A 14,326-nucleotide genomic window follows, 5' to 3' on the forward strand; every position below is an offset into this window, starting at 1 on the left:
GCGCAGTGCTCGCAAGCCCCTCGCCGCCCAGGCCGACGCAGCCCCACGGATCTGGGATCCGGGCCGCCCTCTGGGCGGAGGGATACGGGGCGGAGCCGGCGGCGCGATGCGCCGGGGCCCTGAGTCCCGTTGCCGGGTGACGGAGAGGCCGGCCCGGCCCGGCCCCCTCCCTCCCTCCCTCCCCGTGGCGCTGGAACTGCCGCCGCCGCCGGTTTACGTAACGCCTCCCGGGGCAGGTCCCGGCTCCGTCCCGCCCGCCTCACTCGGGGACGGCAGCAGCGGGACGGAGTCCGCCGCCTCCTCCGGCTGCCAGAGGCCCCAGGGCCCCGCTCTGCGCCGCCACGGCAGGTAAATGCCCGCCGCGGGCCCGGGGAACAGAGGGAGGGGCAGGGCTGAAGGGAGGGAGGGAAAGTGGCAGCCACCCTGCCGGTGGAACGGGAGGACGGAGCCGGGAGGCGGCGGGCGCCCTTCCCCTCCCCCGCTTCCTTTCTGCCGCTGCGATGGGACAGGCGGGCTGGACCCCCGGGAGCGCTGGGCCGGCGGCTCGGGGCCCGACCGGGAAGGCCCGCGCATCCTTGCCTTCTCCGCTAACAGCCCGGGAAGAGGAGGAGTTGCGGGGCCGGGCCTCGTCGCTCCGGGAGGACGGTTTCCCGGGACGGCGCGTCCCGCTCCTGGGCTGCGCCTGGCTCAACGCGGCGGGAGCGTGCCGGGGGGCGCGGGAGGAAGGGGCCGGGGAGGGGGTGACAGGAGCGGCGGGGGCCGGGCGGGGGGCGGCTGCCGGCGGGCAGGGCTCGGGGGCGGGGCCGGGGGCCCGGCCTGGGTGCCCCGGTCAGAGCGCTGCCCGGGAGGGGAGCTGAGCCCTCCCTGCCTGCCGCCGACTCCGCGCTCTTCTATCCCGGCGGGACCCGGCGCCGGGTGAGCGGCTTGCGCCGCGGCCGGGAGGGAGGCGCCGGCCTGGAGCGGGAGCCGCGGCTCGGTGCCCCCGGGCCGGGTCACGCCCGGGAGCAGAGGAGGAGACGGAGGGAGGGCAAGACGGCACCCCGCACCCAGCCGCTGCGGGTGCCGGCCGCGCCGGTGTCACCCGGTGCCAGCAGACGGGAAAGCGGAGGATGCGGCGGTTCGGGTCGCAGTAGGGAGATCCCGATCCGGGCAGCGCCTCGCCTGCTCCGCCTGACCCTTAGTTTGAGGTGACGGGGCTGTGCCGCTGCCGGGCCCCGCCGGTGCTCACGCCGTGACCTTTCATCTTGTGCGAACGTTCAGAGCGCAGCAGCGGCCGCGCACCGGGGAGGGGGAGCTGGGGACGGGCTGGGGCTGATGGAAACCGCCCCGGCTGAGCTGAGGCCTTATAGCGCTGCCCCGGGGGCCGATCTGGCGGGACTCGCTCCCCTCCTCTTTTTTTTTTTTTTTTTTTTTTTTTCCCTTTCCAGCAGCATTGTCCTTTAGGGCCTATTGAAGGCTAAAGGCGGATAGGAAGGCTAGGGCTGCTGCTGTTTGAGGAGGCGGAGCTGGGCTGATGGGAGACTGACGGGAGCCGCATCCTATGGGCGCTGGGAGCCGGGCGCCGCTGGGGCGGGACCGCCGGCCACGGCCTCTCGCGGGCGATGGGCGGGGTGGGGGACAAGGTTTGGCGAAGGTTACAGCTGAATGCAGAAGTGACACAAACTGACACTTCGCTCCAGCAAACTCGTTTCCATCTTCTCCTCATGTCGTCTCGATTAAAAGTATACATGTATTGAGTCGTGTTATGAAACTTTGAGAAAAGCGAAAGTGCGGTGCTTTTTTCTATCTTGTCTTTGTTTTAATTACTCATTGCAGTACCTGATACTGATCTGAAGGGTGAAAATAGTATGATTTGCTTGTCCTTCCTTTCAAATAAAACACATTCCTGTATTCTGGTGTTATCTGTGTATAAGTGATTTGGGTTGTAATTTAGAATCTTGGGATCAGAGGCCGCTGTAGTACGTGTAGTTAATTTTCCTCATTCAAACCGTTTTAAATGTTTATGATTTCTGTTGTACGCTGTATATTTCTTCCGTGTTCTTGGGAGGAAGTTGGAATTGCTGATCGACTTTGGTTTCTTAGCTGTCAAAAGTGAACTCGTGATGATTCAGTAGATAATTGTGTAAAACAAAGTACTTCACTGCAGTGCTTAAACCCTAAGTATTGCAGGCTCCTCACAACCCATGGGAGTCTGTAATTGACATTTTTCTTTATTATTTAAGACAAAAATATGCCTTATAAAAGTAAATGATGTGGAACTTGATTGTTACTTAACATGTAACTGTACAGATTTTATTTTTTACTGTCCTCCATCTGCTGTTTCTTGTTAGTATGGATTGCTAAAATGGTAGTGTACAATCATTCTCTTCCAGTCAATAAAGCATATCATATAGGTATCAAAATCTTGTCTTTTGATCATTGAGATACAAGAGGGGATGTAGGTGATTTGAGTAAAATGAGTAATCTGGTATATGTTCATCATGTTATTTATTTTCAAAGACTTGACAATTATAGGGGAAATCCTGACACAGTTCATTGAAAAGATGGCATTTTATATCCCCACCATGTTGTGCTTGACAGATATTAACACATGTACAGTGACAGAACTTTATTGGTCTGTTTGGGGCACCATTGGGATAAAGATCCTTTGAGTCTGCAGATTCTGCAAATTTGGATTGGGTATATGACCCGTCAGCTTTTCTGCTCATGAGCAATGGAATTGGAAGGAAAGTAAGGGTCAAACAGATCTATATGTGACCCAAGAAGAAAAAATGGAGGCCTTGAACTTCTTTTACGTTCATATGCCTATTTCATCATCATATTTCAGCATTCCCCACTGCTTCTGTTGTTGTTGCTATTCGTTATTCTTCCAAGTCAGAGAAATTCCATAGGGGTAAAATGATGTCAGCATTTTCCTTTGCTCATTTGTTGTGCATTCTAGCAGGAATAGGGACAGAGGAAAATCTAGATACTGCTCAAACTTCATTATTTGTCCATCTGGAGTTTCTAGGTGAATAGGAGGAATGAAGCAACCAAGAGGTTGGACAGGTGCATATTCTTGAGGGATTTTATTGGGTTTTAGGCATAGTGTTGTAGAGTCAGAATAGACATTTTATATACTTCGCTAGAATCCTAGCAAAATCATGTCTCAGTTTGCTGCTTCTTTAAACAATAGCTAATAACTAAAAGTAGCAGTTTAGTACTATAATAGGATAGGCAACAATGTCTGGTAAAGCAGAATGTGGTGAAGGTGGTAAAACTCAGATTTTCTGTAGAGTTGGAGAGGCAGCAGGCAATATTCCAGTTTACCTGCATTGCTAATGGAACTTGGAATACAAATTATCTTCTAGAAACTATTTAATATGTTCTGTTTGTTGGGATATTCTGGCTTTGGGATATTCTTCTGTCTTGTGGAACAGAGATTGGAATCCTTCATTTTTGTCCAAGAAAAGTGACAGACTGGTTGGATAATTTGCAAATGTAATTGTAGAAATGAGTTGTTTTGTTGTCCATCCCCATAGTTCTGCCCCAAGAATTTTTTCTGACTAAAGTCAATTACATGATACAAACTAAAAATGTTCAAATTAGTATTGGCATGCTTAGTTACATTTCAATACACAGACAAAAGGAAAATTGTCTATTTGGAAGGAAAATGACAGGTTTTTTATTAATTTGGAAATAATTTACCAGACTTTTCTAGTCAGAAGTGCCATGTAACTGCAGGACTGCCAGTGTTTTAGTAGAAGAAGTTCTAGATGAGCTTGTTATAGTATTTTTACTAAAAAGCATCTTGCTCTACTTTCCTGAAAGTTGGTTGGGTTCATTTTTAATGGATGTTAAGAGTTTGAATGTATATTTTATTGGTCTACAGAGGTGGTTGGGGATTGGGAGAAGGATTGAGTAGCTTAAACATTCAGTGCAAAGATTATTCTTTCACAGACATCTTACTAGCAGCTATTTCTGTCGCTTTATTGGAAGCTGCTGAATATTTTAAATTTTTAATCATCTACTTCCTTTATAATTTCATGTGCAGGATGTTTTGATCTACCTGCATAATACTATACATTGTTTGTTTCTGCATCTAAATTCTGTTCATAACTTTGATATTAAAGAGGACATATGGAACTTGTCTTTCCAAGAGATTTATTTCTGAGGCAATAGTGTGGAAATTTAAATAATTAAGTATTTAAATTCGTTTTTCACTCTTGTGATATTACGTATAATAGTTTAATTATATTAGTGTGGAAATTTAAATTATGAACTATTTAAATTAATTTTTTTCAGTTCTGATATTACATGTAATAGTTTAATTATATCCTGCTAAGTCTGTGCTCAGACTTGCTAGAGTGATTTTCATTTTTAATATAATTTGGGGAATGTTTAAATTTCTGGGTTTTACTGTATTGAGCAAGAAATTTCAAATATGCAGTCCATGCTAATGTCACTTGTGTCTGTAACTTTCTGGGCCTTATTCTAGAAAGGATTGCATGTGGAAATTTACACTCTATGCAAAAAAGTTTTTTAATAAGTAAATTATAACAGGGATGAAATCTGAATAATTCTGTGTGGTTTTTACAGCTTTTAAAAATCTTTGCCTAGTTACTACTAAATTTACCAAAGGAACAAAGTCTTCTGGGTAGAGTGCTGGGCTAGGATTGAGAAAAGAGACCTGCAGTTTTCTATCAGCTCTGCCACTAAGTGAATTCAAGTGAAATTTCATTTTAATGTGCTTGTGTTTAAGGTGCTGTATGGAAAGGAGTAGCTGTTATCCGTTTTGTAGGTTATTAAATTGTGTGAGTTTGTTTTTATATTTTGGTTAGATGGACTAGCTTGGTTGTGGAAGAATTCTGAAGGGAGATGCAGTTGCATTGCAGATGAGATTTTGCATATATAGTCTGAGGAATAAAGTACAGGGAGAGAGAGAAATATAAGGCAGTAAGAGACTAGGGTAGCTGAAGGCCAGAAATAATAAAGCAACCTGTCATAAGATGGTACAGTTTTAACATCAGAGCAGCAGAGTGGAGTTGCAAGATCCATATCCTCTGCAGGGTTATTCCAGGTAGTGTTAGCTTAATCAGGATTTAGATTGAGATAATAATCATCAACAGTAAAGTGGGAAAACATGCTAAAACATACACAGATTGATTCAAGAAGTTATTTTGATAATTTAGCATCTGTCATATGTACTTTTTAAGAAAATAAAGTGTTTTATTAACCTAAAGGAAAAGGTCTGCTTGAAGAATCACTAGTGAAGAAATCAGTAATGCATATTGCTGCCACTGGATGAGTAATTAATTCTCACTGGATCCTTGTGCCACTGTAATGTGTTATTTTGAACTTGAAACAAATTTGAAGACTGTGGCTGAGAGGAAGTGCAACTTTAAAACATAACATTGTATTTAAGACACTGGAATATCCTGAAAGAAATAGAGCTAGCTTCCAGTTATTTGTTGGGCTGATGTCTTCACTTTTAAAAGTACAGGAACAACTTCTACTGTTTCATGATATTTGATTCTGCTCTCTGAAGATTTTGAGCTAATTACTTTTACTAATTAGCTAAAGACTGCTGTTCAGTGAATTTCTCTTCTGGTTCTGTCTTCTGGGGTAGAAGTTCACTCTGCTGCATATTCAGCTCTTGCCTTTGACAGTGAAACTGCATTACCTTTAGTAATTTTTGTTTTATTGATGTTTTTATAGCTGTTTTGATGGAAGTAGTGTTGAGTTGCGTGAGGTGACACAAAAGTTTTAAAATGTCTCTGTAAGTTCAGATATTAGTTTGTCATACGTAGATGATTTTCTCACCAGCCTCTCTGAAACGAATATCTTACTGACTTCAGAGAAACCTCAGAGTTCCAGTTTTTAGTAACTTTGTTCTTGAATTGTGAAAGAAATGCCTTGGTTAACAGTACAGTAACTTCCTTGAAGAGAATTAATGTAATGCTGACATGCTGTTTTTGTAAGAGGTTCTCTGGTTGCATTTTAGTAAAATGACCTTTTCAGCTGTCATTTGAAGTATCAAGCAGCAAATGTATTATTTTAAGAGCAATATTAAACTGTCCTACCTGTTCAGTTAGTAAATTTTTTTTTTAATAGGTAGTGTTTTTAGGCAATATACTTAATCATAAAAGTGGAGATATGGTAATAAATATCACCACTGTTTTTATGGAAAAAGACAGCCTGGCAGCCTTACAACATAAGCTAAACAGTCAATGCCTATGCAAATTCATTAAAATGTTAAAATAGGAATTATTTCATGTGACTTGCTATTCTCTTCAAAACTGAAGAGTATCCTACTTCAGATCTCAATTTCATAAATAGATAGAAATTAATTTACTAATATTTTGGAATAAAAATTAAAGGTGGTAGAGGGGCAGGAGAAAAGTATTGGAGACAATTTCCTTTGTAGGCCTGCCATATTTTGTGTGCGGTAAAGTCAGTAACTTCTCTGCTGGCTAAGTAGTAGGTATTGCAAATGCGGCTTGTCAGAACCCTTTGCATTTACTGAGCCTCCTGTGGCTGACACATCTTGTAAGTTTTTACACAGTTATTAATGAAAATATTGTCTATATGTGGCTTTCAACTTAATTTATGGTAACCTTTTTTTAATTAAAATAACTGTTGAAAAGACTATGTAGTTAGGTGAAGTTATATTTGTTTTTAAACTCTTCATGAGGCTATTTAAAGCTTTTCAACAAGGCAGTAATTAGCTCCCTGAAATGCAGACCAAGTATAAAAAACATCAATGGTAAGTATTCAGAAAAGACCTTCATACAAATTAAAGAAATTAATAAACCAGAGTAAAATGTATAGTGTGGCCTGTAACTAGTTAGCTGTTTGTATACAGCTGGATTATTAACCTTGGAAGTATAAATAGCAGGACAAATATCACAGCCTTTAAATGAACACTGGTGGTTGGATCATTGGCATTCATAATTCATTCTCCTTTTCCTTGCCCGACTGAAAGATGCAGTGTGTGCCTAAGAGTAAATTGTACATCAGTTGAAATAAATCTTGTATGGTTGCACTACAAAAGTGGCCAGCTGGTATGAACAGCACTGAATATTTTATCAGGGTGGCCCCACTGATGGCCTGGGGTACGGTTCCACCTGGTGGCTACCTGTGCCTTGAAGGCGTCTACAACACGTGTTGGGGCACACAGGTGCCTGTGTCTGCTCACTGAGGTGTTCAGAACCAGGGTCACGTCTGTTTTAATGCACACACATGTAACTTGGTGCTTGGGCCTCCAAGCATTAGCATCCCACTTGGGAATGGATTTCAAACGCAGGCAAGTACCTGTTGGTAACAGATAGTTTGAACTGCTCCAGAAGTTGAGTAAATAAAGGATATCAGGAGGGCAGGAAAGAAAATGATCAAATGGTCAAGAACGTGCATCTGGTCTTTCCATTACTTGACTGCATCCTGTGTTGTGTTTTTAAGTCGTGCATATATTCTAGGTGATGATACTAAGGCTGGTAAATATAGTGAGACACAAGTAGTAGAAAGCTTACAGATTTTACATGCCAAAAATCCTGAAGATAAATGTCTTGCTGAACTTACAATATGTGCATCTGTGTGATCGTAGTTCTATTTGGTTTCGGTGTGTATTAACTCCATTTATGTTTCCCTAAATCTGAGAAAGTGTTGTTGAAGTATGATGGTGGTAATCAATGATGTGTGGTCTGTTGCTTGTGTACATAGTGAAAGATACTGCTTTTGATAAATAGTGTCCCCGTGAAAATTCTCATGGGACTGAACAGAAAAGACTGTAGCTATCTCCTCCTTGAAGTTGCATCTAGAAAAGTATTTCTCCTCAGGATCTCTCAGGCCCAGTAGCAGCCCATCCAGGTAATCCCTGCGTAATAGACTTGAGGTAAACAGGGAGGAGAGCAAGATGCTTGTCTCTGACATTGTTCTGGTACACTGATAAGATCTGCAAGTTTAAACTGAAAAACTTGAATCATAGCACTGTCTTCAATGGTAAAAGAAATGTAGCAGGAAGGTCTGAAAGCTGATGTCAGTGGTACTGAAATTACACTGATGAGTGGAGAGTAAAGTATGAGGTGAGGCAATGCCTCTCAGTGTTTCGGAGGTCCACATACGCTGCCTTCTGCACTACCACACATTCTCTTGGATTCTCCACACTTGGGTGATCCGTCCTATTCTCAGTTAGTTACAGTGCAACACCTGCCTCTCTCTCAGCAAATCTGAAGCAAGCAGTAATTTCTTTGTCATTGCCAGGCTACTGTTTGAGGCTGAATCTGCTGGATGCTACAAGTACAGGGTATGGTTGCATGGGTGCCTAGGGAATTTCTGTATAAATATTGGAAGTAAATATCATACCTGCTGAAGTACCTGGATTGGCTTCCACACTTGGAAGTTCCTAAGAATAATCGTTGTCTGAAAGACTTGGATTTAAATTAGCTAAAATGTAGTTTCTGCATTCTGCCTTCCTAATGTTTTCTTGTTATTCTTAAGTGGATCTAATAGTGGGTTGCTGCTGAAAGGGGCAACCCCACTTCCTCTCTTATGCCAGATCTAGAAATTTTGTGGTGAGAGAGTGAGTTGATCACAGATTTGTATTTTTTGAAGACTGGGTTGCCAAAAATGAAATCTTTCCATTTGGAACAAAAAGCTGATACAGTTAGTCCCTGCAACCACAGAGTGGATGTGTTAAGTACAGGACAAGAGGGTGGGAACATGGACGGGAGGATGAGAGAAACAGTAGAATGTCTTGTCCTCTCTTAGTGGCAATGTGCAGTGGTGGTGCCGTTCCTGTTACACTAACTCACCTTTAAGTCATCCACACGGGTTTCTCTGTCAAAATGCTGCTGCTGTTGTTCTCTTGAAAGTTAGTTACTGCTGCTATAAAAATGATCACTTCTGGTTTTTGCAAACTGGTACTAGTTTTAATTAATTTTTAATATGAAAAATGTTTACCTAAATTCTTTGTCATTAGATGCTGATTTGTATTTTTAAACTTCTAAAAAGTTATCATAAATCTATGTTATGTTATATGTATACATTTTTCTTTTTTCAGATAAGATTTTTAAAAAAATAGTCACGTTTAAACAAAGTAAAGTTTGGTTCAAACACCAGTACACAGTAACAAACTAAATTGGAAAAAATATTTGTCATTTCAGTTTATGTTGTTTTTTAAGGATAGAACGGAATTATTAGGACTCTATTGGTAGCTGGATAATCTTTAGGACAAATTCTTACTTAAATAATGTAATTGTTGCCATTGTTAATGGCAGCTGGGCATTTGAAAATAGCGAAGCAGCATTTCACTTCTGTAGATTCTGACAAACTTTCAGTTTCTCAAATCTGATCAATGCAGGTGTTTTTAACAGTTTTAAGTCCTTCTTAAATAGCAAATCTGATCAATGCAGGTGTTTTTAACAGTTTTAAGTCCTTCTTAAATAGCAAAAATTTTTGAGATACAATTCTTTGGGTTGAGGGGGTTGCAAGTTACAGATGTGCTGTACTTAAACTTACCTGGTGCAATTGCATAATCTGTGGTACCAGAGATTGTTTTATTTGTCAAATTTTATTTTGGCAGAAATGCTCTGAGCTCCATTCTGTGTATTGAAACAGAAATGGTGTCTATGTGCTGCATAATGAAATGCTTGCTTTTGGGTTTTTTTTCAATGCAGCTTTACTATTGAGTTGACCTCCTGAAACAGTTTCTTGAGTGATGCTATGAAATAGAAATACTCCATCTTGAAGATAAAATTTGCTTCCTAAATTATCAAGGCTCCCACTGAACCATGATCTGCAAAACTTGCCAACTATTAGGCTTATTAATGAATTTTTTAAAGTTGTATTAGATGTACTGAAGGACCGCTTCATAAGTCTCCACTCCGCAGAGATGATTCTTTACAAGTCTGCTGTATGTAATGAGGACCTTTCCAAAAGAGTCTTGCTTATGAAGGCACATTCAAACCTTGCAATTCTATGAAATGATTAAGTTTTGGGGTGTACACAGTGTCTGCAGGTTTTGTTGTTGTCATGCTTTTTCCCCTTTATGTCTTGCCTTTTTTTTTTTCTTAGCTTAAAAATTTTACATTTTCCAGCTTATATATATATTTGTTTTGCAGAAGTGAAGAATACACAGATTACAAGAATTTGGGGTCTTTGATATGCAACTGACCCCCTAGTGCAAGTGTCTCACCTGCTAATTCTGTGGTCCATTAACAGTTATTTCCCATAGCTCAGTTTTTGCTCCCTGACAGGATTGGTATTTTGACATCTTGTAGCAAAGTTCTTGTGTGTTAATAATGTGCAGCCCTGTGAGTGGATCATCTTATTGAACTTCTCCAGCAACTGTTTTTTGAAGTGTCGTTCTTGTATGATGGTAAACATAAATGTTTTATAAGAACAGCTGTACTGGTTCAGACGAAAGACTTTGACAAACCCAGTACTTGCCTGCAACATCATCTCTAAAGGAGCAGTTAGGGACAAAAACTGAACAGGGAGAATGATACCTCTCCTAAATACTCCCTCAGCCATACACTATTTTCAGCCTAAGGGATTTCCTGACCCTGATATGCTTTGTCTAGTTGGAAACTCTCAAGGGATCTCTCTTACTCAATTTCCGTTGAAGGCCATCTAATTTTAATTTTTTTTTGAGTCTTCAGTATCTTTTGGCAAGGAATTCTGGTAGCTGTTGTGTGAATTTTTGTATGTAGATCTTACTAACTCATTAGTACTTTCTATTAACAAAAAATAGACATTGAACAGTCAGTCTCTATCCATGGAGAGACATGGATTAATACCTCACAACTCATTGATTTATGCATGAATAGCATCGGGTGCTTATTGCTCCATTTCAAGTTTACCTATGCTAAATTTTGTTTGCCTTTTTATCGCCCAATCCAGTTTCATAATGTCCTCCTGCATTTTTTCAGTTACTCTATAGTCACTATCCCTGATCACTTGCTGTCCTTTGGTAGCTTCTTAACTGTGTCACCCATCTCATCTTCCAGGCCACTTAGGAATTTATCAGATAATGCAGGTCCCAGTGCAGAATCCTTCAGAACTGTGCTGGTGACTTCCCCATGTGTCATCTTGATTGTATCTGTTCTTTTTCTTTGCTAACCTAAGTAACTGAGGCTTATGTGGTAGCTCTTGAATCCTTTGAGTAATTCCATTAAGCTTTTATATGGGATTAGCGCTTCAGATTTTCATTTGGTAAGTGTTATGAAAATAAGCTTGCAGATTTGTAAGGAAAAAAATCCTGCAGTAACACCCCCACACTAGTTTCTGTCTCCCCTGTGGGTTCTCTGACTTGAGTTACACTAGAACCATAAGCCCAGCCCTGTTAGACATCAGTCCCCTATAAAATGTAAACCCATTACAAGTAAGACTGTATCACGCTTGCATCTCTTGGTAACGTGTCTTAAAAAAGATGGTTCTGTGTATATTTAAAGTTGATTCACAGGGCTGCTTTTATGCTTCTGACCGCTTATGGTGCTTTGATTCCAGCCAGGTGTTTCTCATGGCCGGACAATATTTCTGAAATGTTGAGTCAGGAATTGAATGAACTGAGATGAAGAGAGAGCCATAAGCATTATAATTTTTTTTTTTGTTTTACAATAGTGTTTCAGTGCCTTGGTCATGAATCAAGCCCCTGCTCTTGCTGTTTGTTGTGCAATAACATCAAGTATCACCAGTGCATAAAAAAGCTGCCTTTGCTCTGAAGACTACACAGCCAGGTTTCTTAGATTATCAAGAAATGTGGTTAAAAAATAACAACTTTTCTTACTTCTGAATTCGCATGTTTTTTAAATACCATGTGAAATTTATTAAGCACACAGATTCCATTGTTTGCTAGACTTTAAATAGGCTTTGTTTTTGGGCTTTGACAGTGCCTTCCCCATTGTGTGGCTGCTCGGTTTGTATGTTAAGGATTTGTTCAGTTTTTTCATGGAAAGAAACAAAAGAATTAGGGTAAAATTGCAGATTCTTCCATAATATATAAGAACAATTTGGAATTCTGTTGCCATCATATAATGTGGTCATGCTTTTGATTATCAGTCTTCTAAAGGGGACTGAAATTTACTGCATTGTATATATGATTTTAGTATGTTGTTGACCAAACTTGATAAAATTTTTACTTTTTTTTATACTAATTAGGATTTCCATATTTTTTCCATACCTGTCATTGCCAGAGAGAGGACAGATTGTTTGCTTTTAATAAAACCATTCTGTAGGAAAGCACTACGTTGAAAAATATTGTCCTGATTAAAAAATGTGGATGCTTCTATCCACATTAAAAAAAAAAAAATTAAGAAGTATATGATCTTTTTTTCTCCGTTCGTTGAATGACTGTCATATGCTGTCAAAATGGAGAAAAAGAACTGTTGAAATGAGAGCTGTTAATTTAAACTCTGTAATGTACTGGTGTATTTCAAAGAATAGTGGAGGAAACTTTGTATGAAACAGCAGTTATGATTTAACTATTGTGTGACAATGTGGTTGGTGTAATTGTTAACATGTAGCAGTAGGCAGAATGAAACACTGGAAACAGATGTTTTCCCTTTTTGGTACTTGAAGGAAGGAAAAGTAGCATCTATAGCTTTATCCAAGAGATCAGCTCCTCTGTAGTAATGTATCAAAATGTGTAAAGAGTAAATTTGAGTTTTGAGAGACTCACTTGCAGATCATGCAAGTAAACAGCATATTAGTTTTCAACCTCTTTCAATATGTAATCCAGTAACTTTTTTTTTTCCTACTGATGGTATAGACCCCAGTGTAGTGAATTTACGCCTGCAGACAATTTGCTTCCTTTTCAAGTTACGTTTTATGATCTCTAAGACATTGTCTGTGGAACTTTAGTTTACCTGTACCTATACAATTGTAAGGGGTATAGTTTTTACTCTCTTATTCCAATATCTTCTAGTACTTTAAAAGTTGATATTTAAGAAAACTTGAAAGCTTGTTAAATCATTGGATTGTTTTGGGGTTTTTCATTTACAAAACATGTTGGTTTAGGACCTTGCTGTGTGGATTCACAATTTTCAGAGGCCTCTTGGTGCTGATAAAATAGAGATGAGGTTACCTTAGATTAATTCAGTGGGTTTTGTGGTTTGGCTTTGGTTACTGTTTTCTAGTAGTATGAAAGACACTATGGAGGAAAAAAACCTGCTAAAGACATGGAATTGTCTTGTTTGGCATGAACTTTTGGTTAATCTTTCTGTTGATAATCCATACATTAGCACTTTCTTGATGAGCTTGTATTGAGCTTCATTGAAGAGTGATGTATGATACCTTTCTTTTACTGCACTCTCTGGTAATCTCTGATTTTATGCTGTCATCCTGTATTCCGTAGACAACAACTGCCATAAGAAGCTGTTTGTGTTGCATTCATTATTGTAGTTCCAAGGCACTTAAAAAAAAAAAAAGTTCTGTGTATTTGTTATGACAGTACTGGTATTCGAGTTATTATACAGGGAAGACTAGATTACTCAGTCTTCAAAAAAGGTTATTTACCATGAAAGAGCAACTCTGTTGTAGGAAACAAACCTGGAGTGCTCCACCTTCACTTTCTGTACCATTGATCTCCTTTCTGTTGCTTGCTGTAGGTTATTTAAAGTTGTTGCTTTGCCATAGCTAGATCTCAGGAGACTAAAGCTTAGTTATTTTCTTCTGGTGTCTGTTGTAGATCAAAAGAGTGTTTAGTGTCTGTCACCCTGAATAGAATTTTGAGAAATACATGTATTCTAAGGTAGTCTAAGTTGAAAAATCTGAGTTCTTACACAGTGTTGTGTTCTCATTCTTCTACAAGACACTTCATAAATTGGGTCTTGTGCCTCTAGTGGTTAAACTGCTAACAGTTTATCTAGTGTGACCTTGTTAAGGTCATTGATTAGTATTGCAAAAACTGAAGGTTACTTAAAAGGAAAAATTATACTAAGAACTGGAGTAAGGAGAAATTATTTTGAAATAATTTAAACATGCATTTTTTACTGTGTAAATAAAAAGTAGTTTTCAGAAAGTATTGCTACAGATGTTGAAATTTTTATTTGGTAATTCTTGTTATAAGGCATGTCCATCTGTCATATTTTATAGCTGGAAATGGAGAATTCTTTCTGACTTAGTTAAAATAACTAGCCTTCCACTAATTATTTAGGCTATAATGTGCTCCCTCTGTTCAGATTAGCCTTGGTCTTGTGAGGATGGAAAAATTATTTTTAGCGAGACGGTGTGAAATAGATATAAGAGAGATAATAACTTATTTGTCAGAATGTGTTATCTCTAAAATCAAGCTTCACATCTATCAGTAGAAATGTTTGCTCTTTGAGTGACTTGTATTAATTTGATATGA

At 40.1% G+C, this 14,326-nt stretch overlaps 1 protein-coding gene across 3 annotated transcripts in view; it reads left to right on the plus strand.

Moving 5' to 3' along the window:
- Positions 1 to 231: 231 nt before the first annotated feature.
- Positions 232 to 14,326, plus strand: part of KIAA0232 — a 65,676-nt gene continuing 51,581 nt past the window's right edge. For all 3 annotated transcript variants that reach the window (XM_082281927.1, XM_082281926.1, XM_082281929.1), the window contains exon 1: positions 232 to 348. The gene's annotated coding sequence lies outside the window, so the exon portion shown is untranslated. The remainder of the gene's footprint in view (positions 349 to 14,326) is intronic.

The sequence above is a fragment of the Coloeus monedula genome (genome assembly GCF_965178545.1).
Source record: "Coloeus monedula genome assembly, chromosome: 5".
Lineage (NCBI taxonomy): Eukaryota > Metazoa > Chordata > Aves > Passeriformes > Corvidae > Coloeus > Coloeus monedula.